The sequence below is a fragment of the Eublepharis macularius genome, chromosome 16 (assembly GCF_028583425.1).
Source record: "Eublepharis macularius isolate TG4126 chromosome 16, MPM_Emac_v1.0, whole genome shotgun sequence".
Lineage (NCBI taxonomy): Eukaryota > Metazoa > Chordata > Lepidosauria > Squamata > Eublepharidae > Eublepharis > Eublepharis macularius.
Window position 1 is genome coordinate 6658930 of NC_072805.1, and position 9635 is coordinate 6668564.

Below are 9635 nucleotides of genomic sequence, written 5' to 3' on the forward strand. Positions count from 1 at the left end.
ATATTTTTGACCCCAAATTTCGTTTTGAACTTTCCCTCTTCCATAATGTTAGAACTAGGGGGCAGCCAATGAAGTTGATGGGTGATAGACACACAATGGACAAAAGGCAATACTTTTGGGGAGGTAGTGATGGCTATGAGTGCAGATGGCCTTAAAAAGGGGTTAAATTTGTGGAGGGCAGGTTCATTAATGGCTACCAGTCACGCTTAGTAACCTTCATATTCAGAGGCAACAAACGTATGGAACCCAGGGTAGGAGGCGACGTTGGGGGTAGGGGACATTTTGGCCTCTATGCTCTGTTGGCTCTCCAAGGCAGCTGGTTAAAACAGGATGCTAGAGTAGATGGACAACTGGTCTTATCTTGTGATCTTATGTTTCTAAAACCTCTGATTCTAATACAGAGGTGTGTGTCAGATCGAAAACATTTCCCTGTGCTCCTGTGCTGGAGGGCAAAACTCCAGGACAGGGTAGTCATAGAATCATAGAGTTGGAAGGGGCCATACAGACCATCTAGTCCAACCCCCTGCCCAGTGCAGGATCAGCCTAAAGCATCTCTGACAAGTATTCATCCAGCCTCATCTTGAAAACTGCCAGTGAGGGGGAGCTCACCACCTCCCTAGGCAGCTGATTCCACTTTTGAACTACTCGTGACGGTGAAAAGGTTTTTCCTAATATCCAGTCGGTACCTTTGTGCATGTAGTTTTAGCCCACTGCTTCGCGTCCTACCCTCTGCTGCCAACCGGAACAGCTTCCTGCCCTCCTCCAAATGACAGCCTTTCAAATATTTAAAGAGAGCAATCATGTCCCCCCTCAACCTCCTCTTCTCCAAACTAAACATTCCCAAGGCCCTCAGCCTTTCCTCGTAGGGCTCAGTCTCCAGACCCCTGATCATCCTCGTCGCTCTCTTCTGCACTCTCTCGATTTTGTCCACATCCTTTTTGAAGTGAGGCCTCCAGAACTGCACACAATACTCCAGGTGTGGCCTGACCAAGGCAGTATAGAGAGGGGCTATGACCTCCTGCGATTTCGATGCTATGGCCCCTTTGATACAACCCAGGATTGAATTAGCCTTTTTTGCCACCACATCACACTGACTGCTCATATTCAGTTTACAGTCCACTCTTACCCCAAGATCCCTTTCACATATACTACTGCCCAGAAGTGTATCCCCCATCCAGTATTTGTGCTTCTCATTTTTGTGGCCCAGATGTAATACTGTGCACTTGTCTTTGTTGAATTGCATCCTATTCACAGCTGCCCACTTCTCCAGAGTATTCAGGTATTGTTGAATTTTAATTCTATCTTCTTGGGTGTTTGCTACTCCTCCCAATTTGGTATCATCAGCAAATTTAATGAGCAGCCCTTCCACTCCTTCATCCAGATCATTGATAAAAATATTGAAAAGTACCGGGCCCAAAACCGAGCCCTGCGGCACCCCACTGGACACCTCCCTCCAATCTGATGAAACGCTGTTGACCACCACTCTTTGAGTGCGGTCCTCCCACCAGTTCCCTATCAACCGAACTGTCCTATAGTCTACTCCACAGTCTTCCAGTTTGCCCATCAGAATGTCATGGGGGACCTTATCAGAAGCTTTACTGAAATCCAGATAAATCACGTCAACAGAGTTCCCCCGATCCAGTAAGCTGGTCACTCGATCAAAGAAGGAAACCAGGTTGGTCTGGCAGGATCTGTTAGGAACAAAACCATGCTGACTTCCCCGGATCACTGAGCGGTCCTTCAGATGCTTACGGACTGATCCCTTTAAAATCTGTTCTAATATCTTCCCAGCAACAGAAGTCAGACTGACCGGAGATTCGGTTTCGTTTTCTCAGCCATGCCGGACGCTCCTCTCGGCTGGTCCGGGAGGAAACGACCGGGCACCCTGACCGGGCGGCTGACCCGCAAGGATTAGCCCCCAGGACTCCCAGGGAGGGAGCCAGGGTCCGGGACGCGGCGGGAAGAACTCCCCGAAATCAATGCGGGGGGGGGAATTGCCCGTTTGTCCCTATGGAGGCCGGCAGATGTGCGCGGCGCCTCGAGTGCCGCCGGGCAACGAGAAACGGCAAGTAAAAGAAACAGGCGGAAGCCTGTAAACAAGCGAATCCCTTCTGTTCTACAAGCGTTTGTGAAGGAGAGGTTGATCTGAAGAAGACTCGCTCTTCCCCTTCGTTGAGTTCCAGAATTTTGTTGGCGCCCCCCCCCCAAAATGGCAGCAAGGAAGCAAAGTCCCGCTCTCGGTAAGTCAATCTCGGCTACCTTGCAGAAGGGGGAGTCGCTCGAAGAGTTGGTACGCAGGGCGGTGGTGGAAGCTATAAAACCCTTTGTTGACAAGCTGAACGAAACTGATCAAAGGGTGGGCTCAATTGAAAGCGAGGTGAAAACCATTAAGGCAGCAGCGGGGGGGGGCAGAAAAGTCTGCTCTGGAAAGTGCGTCACTTGTGAAGGCTACAAAAAAGGAGCTGAAGTTGGTGGAGAACCAGCTGATCGGGCTACAGGTGGAACGAATGCAGACAATTTTGCGTCTCCAAAACGTGAAAGAGGAGGAAAATGAGGATCTGTGGGATTTGGTCTCGGAATTACTGGCGACACCCGCGAGGACGACTAAAGAAGAGGTCAAAAGCGCCATTTTGGAGGTCCGTCGGGCTTCTTCAAAATATGCAACAAAGCGACAGTTGCCTCGTGAGATCATTATTGACTTTTCATCTAAAAAGATCCGGGACACCATCCTATATAACTCATACAATGCGGATTTGGACTTTATGGGTTTGAAAGTCAAGATTTTGAAGGACGTTCCATTTCTAGTCCGGAAACGGCTTTTTAAATATAAAAAGTTTGCAGCACTTCTGAGGGACCATGGAATAAAGTACAAATGGTTATTCCCGGAAGGAATATGGTTCAGATATAAAGATCAGGCCTATAAGATATTATCAGAAGATCAACTAAAGGATTTTGAGAATAAAAACCCAGAACTCTGCTGCACCAAGAACGAAGAAAAGGAGGAGCCGGAGGGGGGGGGAGGAGGAGAGCATCGCAACAGCAGTTGCACAGAGAGAATTGCGTCCGGGACCTAGAAGGGGGAGGAAAGTTTAATCAGAATTTGAAATGTTTATTCTCTGTATGATTAACCACTCCATCATTATTTTATGGAGCTATTTTTGTATTATGACAGTATGAAGGGAAACATTGAAGTGTAGTGTTTAGTGTTTGTAGTTCATTCCCCCCCTTTTCTTTTTCCACCCCCCCCCTTTGTCCCTTCCCTCTCCCCTTTCCTTGTGATAGTTTTGTGTAGTGTTTTGTAGCTATGAAAAATAAAAATTATATATATAAAAAAAAAAAGAAGTCAGACTGACCGGCCTGTAGTTTCCCGGGTCATCCTTCCTCCCTTTCTTAAAGATTGGGATAACATTCGCTCTTCTCCAATCTTGTGGCACATCCCCAGTCCTCCAGGAGGCCTTGAAGATGATGGACAGGGGTTCTGCAAGCTCTCTGGAAAGTTCTTTCAGCACTCTTGGGTGCACCCCATCCAGCCTAGGGGATTTGTATTTATCCAGTGCAGCCAGATGCCTCTCTACTACCTCTCTGTCAATGTCAATTAGCCATTCAGGTGTCCTGCCACATTTTCTACTATCTCTAGATGTGCCTGAGTTCTTCAGGGAGAAAACAGAGGCAAAAAAGTCATTAAGCCTGTCTGCTTTTTCTCTGTCCTGCATCAGAGTTTCTCCATCTACTCCCAACAGTGGTCCAATTGCCTCTTTTACCTTGCGTTTGCTTCTCACATATCTGTAGAAGTTTTTCTTGTTGTAGCAAGCCCTCCTGGCCAGACCCAGCTCGTACTGAGCTTTGGCCTCTCTGATGGCTGATCTGCAGTACCTAGTAACCCTCATATACTCCTCTTTAGAGGTCTGTCCTTCTCTCCATTTCCTGAACATTTCCTTTTTCTCCCTTAGCTTATTCTGGAGCTCTCTGTGCATCCACATCGGTTTCTTGGAGCCCTTACCATGTTTCCGTCTTGCTGGGATAGTGAAGGCTTGAGCTTGCAAAAGCTCGTGTTTGAGAATGGCCCACCCTTCACTCGCTGCTTTCCCTTCCAGCACACTCCCCCACGGAATGACTCTCATCAAGCCTCTGAGTTCATCGAAGTCGGCCCTACGAAAATCTAACCTATGAGTCTGGCTACAAACTTCCTTGGCTCCCCACAGCAACTGGAATTCAAGGAGGACATGGTCACTTCCCCCTAAGGTCCCTACCACCTTCATCTCATCTACCAATTCTTCCCTGTTGGTTAATATCAAGTCTAGTATGGCCGAACCCCTTGTAGCTTCCTCCACCTTTTGAAAAAGGAAGTTATCGGCCAGGCAGGTCAGGAAATTGCATGATTCTTGACGCTTTGCTGAGCCTGTCTCCCAGCACACATCAGGGAAGTTGAAGTCACCCATAATTACAAGGTTCTGATGTCTGGATACTCTGCCAATTTGTTCAAAGAGGGCAGCATCCATTTCTTCTTGCTGGTCGGGTGGTCTGTAGCAGACTCCAACAACAATTCCCTTTGTCCTTCCTCCCCTTATTTCTACCCATATACTTTCCACTGGGCTGTCGGCTGCCCCATTCTCCATAACTTCTTGACAATCAAGCCCTCTCCTCACATACAACGCCACTCCACCTCCTCTTCTACCCTTTTCTTGAACAACTCATACCCATCCACTAGCACATTCCAGTCATGGGAATCATCCCACCAAGTCTCAGTAATTCCTACTATATCATAGCCCTCTGTTTGCAATAGAAGCTCAAGCTCTTCTTTCTTATTGCCCATACTTTGGGCATTGGTATATAGACACTTGTAGCCTTGTACCTTTGTTTTGACCTTTCCTACCCAGGTGGGTCCCCACTGTTTTCTCTTCGTCATTGAAATCACCATGTCGATTGTCCCCTTCCCCTTGCGGCATCAATTTAAAGCTCTCCTGATGAAGTTCTCCAGGTTCATTCCAAACGTTTTCTTCCCTGCCCTTGAGAGGTGAAGCCCATCATGTGCTAGAAGGCCTTCTCTAAGAAAACCTATCCCATGGTCCCAGAACCCATGTCATGCCTGTGCAGTCCCAGCAATGAAAGCTAATAGTGCAACACTCAAGCCCACAGCACCCTTGGAAATTGCACCCCCCCCCCCAGGATGTGGGGTTTACCAGAATGTGTGGTGTGGTAGCCAAGTGTTTCTGTCGTGAACTGTCCCCCTCCAAGGCCGGTCTTGGAAACACATTCCTCACATGAAGACCAGGAGGAGCCAGAGATCTTTCTGAGGGAAGGCTAGGAGGCTCAGGGGACATCCAGCAACATGGGACCCCCCCCCCCCCGAGACCCACATCCTCTTCCAGACCCAGAGCCCCTGGATCCTGAGGCCTCAGTCAAAGGACCTTCCCCTGAAGGGGATGGTGTCAGCATGCTGGAATCCAGAGCAGCCAGTCCCCTACCTTGTAGGGCCAGATCCTGGACTACCAGTCCCCCAAGTTCTCTCTCCCCACCAGGTGAGAGTGACACAGACAGATCAGCAACAGAGAAGTACCAGGCTGTGAGCTCATGACCCAGCTATTGAGCCAGATTGTTGCCTAAGTGCTTTGCAGGATCAGGGTTCAATCAAGCCCCGGACGGGTGAAGCCCAGGAACAGGCAGGGTCTCTTGTCCTCCAGGAAGCTTAAGCAGAGAGCCTTGCTGCAGGTTCAACCGGCTCGTATGTTTAGCTTGCTTTCCTGCTACCCACGAGACTGGAACCAGGGCCCAGCTACCGGATCTGCCTTTCAGCCTGGTCTTTGCTTTCAGGGCCAGAACACTTGCCAACACAACCGGGCAGCCGGGCAGAGACTTCTCTTTGCTCAAGCCACCATGCAACTGCAAGCAGGAAGCATAGAGGCTGTCCAGGAGGAAGGCAGAAGCCACATTACTGCACAGAGTACCTCCGTGTCCGTGAGGGGAACCAACACTTTACAGGGGTGTTGGGATGCTGCAGTGTGCCAGGAGAAGGACGGGAAACAGCAAGGTCAAGAAGACAGCAGGCAGGCTGGGAAAGGGCAGTGAAGTGGGAATGTGGAGGTGTGCTTTCAAGTCCCATCCTGTGGTGAAGCGCACGTGGCCCACCTTTGCAGGGTCCAGGTGGCAACGATAATTGCTATAGTAGAGGACCATCTTTGCTTGATTCCACCAGCTTGCTGCGTCCCCAGTCTTTGGTGGATTTCGCTTCCAAGGCCTCTGGCCCTTAGCGGAGGCGGTCGGGGCTGGGGAGTCTGCCGGAGAAAAGCAAAGGTGGGGAAAGTCTTCAGCTCCTTCATCTTGCACAAGCGTAGGGGGGGAGACAAAAAAAGGGGGGGGAGGACTATGGAAAAAATGAGAAGCTTTATACTGATAGCATACAAGTGTGAACTTTGTAACTATGCTAGCTAATCTCTGTCGCAGAGAAAATCGAAAGTGTTTCCTATATATTTTTTCTTCATTTCCTTCTTTCCCCTTTTTTTATTACGCTTTTTAAAAATTTGTTTTTAAAATCTTCAATTAAAAATTATGCAAAAAAATAAAAAAAAATAAAGAGAACCAGAAACACTTGAAAGTGTTTAAAGTCTCCTTAAATACCTCTTCTCGGCCGATGAGAAACTATACAAAGAACTATGCTCTTGGACAATTGTTTTTGAATGCTATGAAGTACTAAATGCACACGCTTAGCAGAAGGGGACAAATAAATTGCTTGTGTATGGACCTCCCACTGACATCAATGGAAACTGCACACACCAATGACTGAAACAATATTGGGTGACTTGAAAACATTACACAGTCACTGCACCGCAAACAGTCACCATGTCCTGTAAGTTATGGCCCTGTAGTCATGCACAGGAGGAGAACAACAGAGAGCACAGACAGACATTAGTGGAGGCATTTCTCCCTTTGGTTTAAGTGTGTGTATTTTTTTTCTTAAAAAACCTTTCACTGGCCAGGAATGGTTACCTGTTATAGGGCAGGCAATTTCAGGTGGATAGCCATGTCAGTCTGAGAACAGTACAATTCAAATCAGTGGCACTGATTTGTAGGGAGGGGGTCTCAGATGCTTTGCTAATGAGTTAGGGACCATAGACTTCACCACCATGTTGCCTTGCATAGTATCTGTTGCTTTGAATATGCACTCCTATGTACTACCCGTGCTTCATGTTGTCTAATGTCAGTCCTAGAACTGATTATGCTGTTTCAGCATTTCCTCAGCTCTGTATCGGATCCTTGCTAATGCTGTGTCTTTGTAAACTTGTATTTGTTTACCCTATGGCATGGTTTATGGAAATATCCTTGACACGGTATGGAAATGTCCTTGATGCTGACTGATCTCACACTATGTAATCCACCCTGAGTCTCAGTGAGAAAGGCAGACTATAAATGACTTAAATAAAAGACCAACAAGGTTTTCAGGATAGATGCTTTCTAGAGTCAAGCTCCCTTTGTCAGATACAAGCAGGAATGGAGATGCCAGAAACTTTATATCCCAGTTATAGGACAGACTCTAATTTACTGCTTTGGAGGAAATGATGGGTATGTGTGGTGGCAGAGGAGCTCCAAGGGTTCTAGGATGACACATCTGTCCCTGACCCATTTCAATCTAGCTTCAGGCTTGGGTCTGGAACCAAGACATCTTTAATTACAATGGTAGGTTATCTTCAATTAGATAATCTAATTAGATCTATCAGCCTTTAACACAGTTGACCACCCCTTTCTTATCATGGGTAAGATTATGGAGTTGGTGTTAAGAGAGTAGCCATTTGGTGGTTTTGGTCTTTTCTGTCTGATTGAACATAAAAGTTTCTACCAGAGGAACAGAATCAGCAGGGTGGGATTTGTCACGTGGAGTTCCAGGATTCTGTTCTCGCACCCATGCGCGATAATAATAATAGCATTTATGTACTGCTTTTCTAGATAGAGGAGTGCCTCACCCAGACTGGTAAACAAGTTAGTGTTATTATTATCCGCACAATACAGCTGGGGAGCTGGGGCTGAGAGGAGGGCTTCCCCAAGGCAGTAGTGGGATTCGAACCAGTAGAGTGCTGATTCACAGCTGAACCACTTAACCACTGCACCACAGCTCTCATACATGAAGCTGCCTTATACTGAATCAGACCATTCGTCACTCAAAGTCAGTATTGACTACTCTGACCGGCAGCCACTCTCCAGGGTCTTGAGCAGGTCTTTTGCATAATTTACTCCCTGATCTTTTTTAAACAGGAGACGGTGGGGATTGAACCATCTGCATGCCAAGCTGCTGTTCTACCACTGAGCCATGGCCTGTCCTCTACACACACACTCGTGGCCACTGAAAAGGGAGTAAGGATTGAGTGTTACCCAGATACAAATACCCAGCTTTAGATTTCATTATATAAGCTTCCAGCTGCATCCATCTTGGCTCTGAATGAGTGTTTTGAGGCTGTGGTCAGGTGGTTAAGGCAGAACAAACTGCAGATGAATGCAGACAAGACAGTGATAATGCTGGTCTAGAAGGCTAATATTCTAGGCGAAATGAATCCACTTGTCCTAGATGGAGAAGAACTGGCTTCCATGGGGTACGATGAGAATACATCCCATTATGAACAGGGACCGAGGATATGGATCAAAAAATCCACATAATACTGTTACGTACTAGTAAGGGGGATTTTTCTATAAGCTTATAGAAACCCCCGTTTTGCAACCAAATCCCAAGTGTTAATAGGGAGGGGGGCGGTGTTACAAAAATGGCCAACCCATTGGAAGTATTGTCTGCAGACAACTTAAAGCAAACAGTCTATGGGACACTACAGTGGGTGAGGGTAAAGGAGGCCAACAGTAGAAGAGGCTGGATGGAGGAGATGGGCCAGTGAGGGGTGCTGTACTTTAATAGCTCTTTTGCAATTTAATTCCTTGTTTAAATTCAGAAGTGTGTCACATCAGGGAGACTGTAGCAGGGAAGGGAGAAAAAAGAAGAAAAAGATAGAGGAGGAAGTAAAGCGAGGCTTATAGAAAAAGAATAAAACCTGTTAAGAATCCTGCCCAATGCTGTCTCCTGGCTAGTATTAAGCAGGAAGGAAGACGGAAGAAGGAAGACAGAAGGAGGTAGATTGTTGAGGCTGCTGCAACTAGGCAGACAAGAAGCCGGTTGACCAAAAACGCTAGCAGCGGCAGCTGGAACAAGTCACTAGCCCGTATCACTGGCCCCACCAGGAAGAGAAGGCACGGAAATGGGAGAGAGCTGCCCCCCCCCCGCCTTCCTTGTGGCATGCTGCAATTAACTATTTCATTGTTTTCATTTTTCCATTGCATCATCGTTGGCATTTGGTCTTGCTTTCTTTCATCTTTGTGACTGGTGCAGCCCTCTTGTTTTCTTGCATACTAATTAGGGGCAAAATTAGCCACATTAAAAAATAACTATATCCTTGAAAAGAGTGTATGTTTGCAATTTATACATAAATTAATCGTTTTTAATGCAGTAGACTGTCTTACATAAAAATTTCCACAGTACACATTTTGAATGACTAACTCTGACTTAAAAAGCATTTCACTGGTTCCAAAAGAGAAAATATTTATAGTTTTTGTTCTCCCATGGACGTTACTAGATCAAATCAAGCTTGAATTCTCCCTAGAAG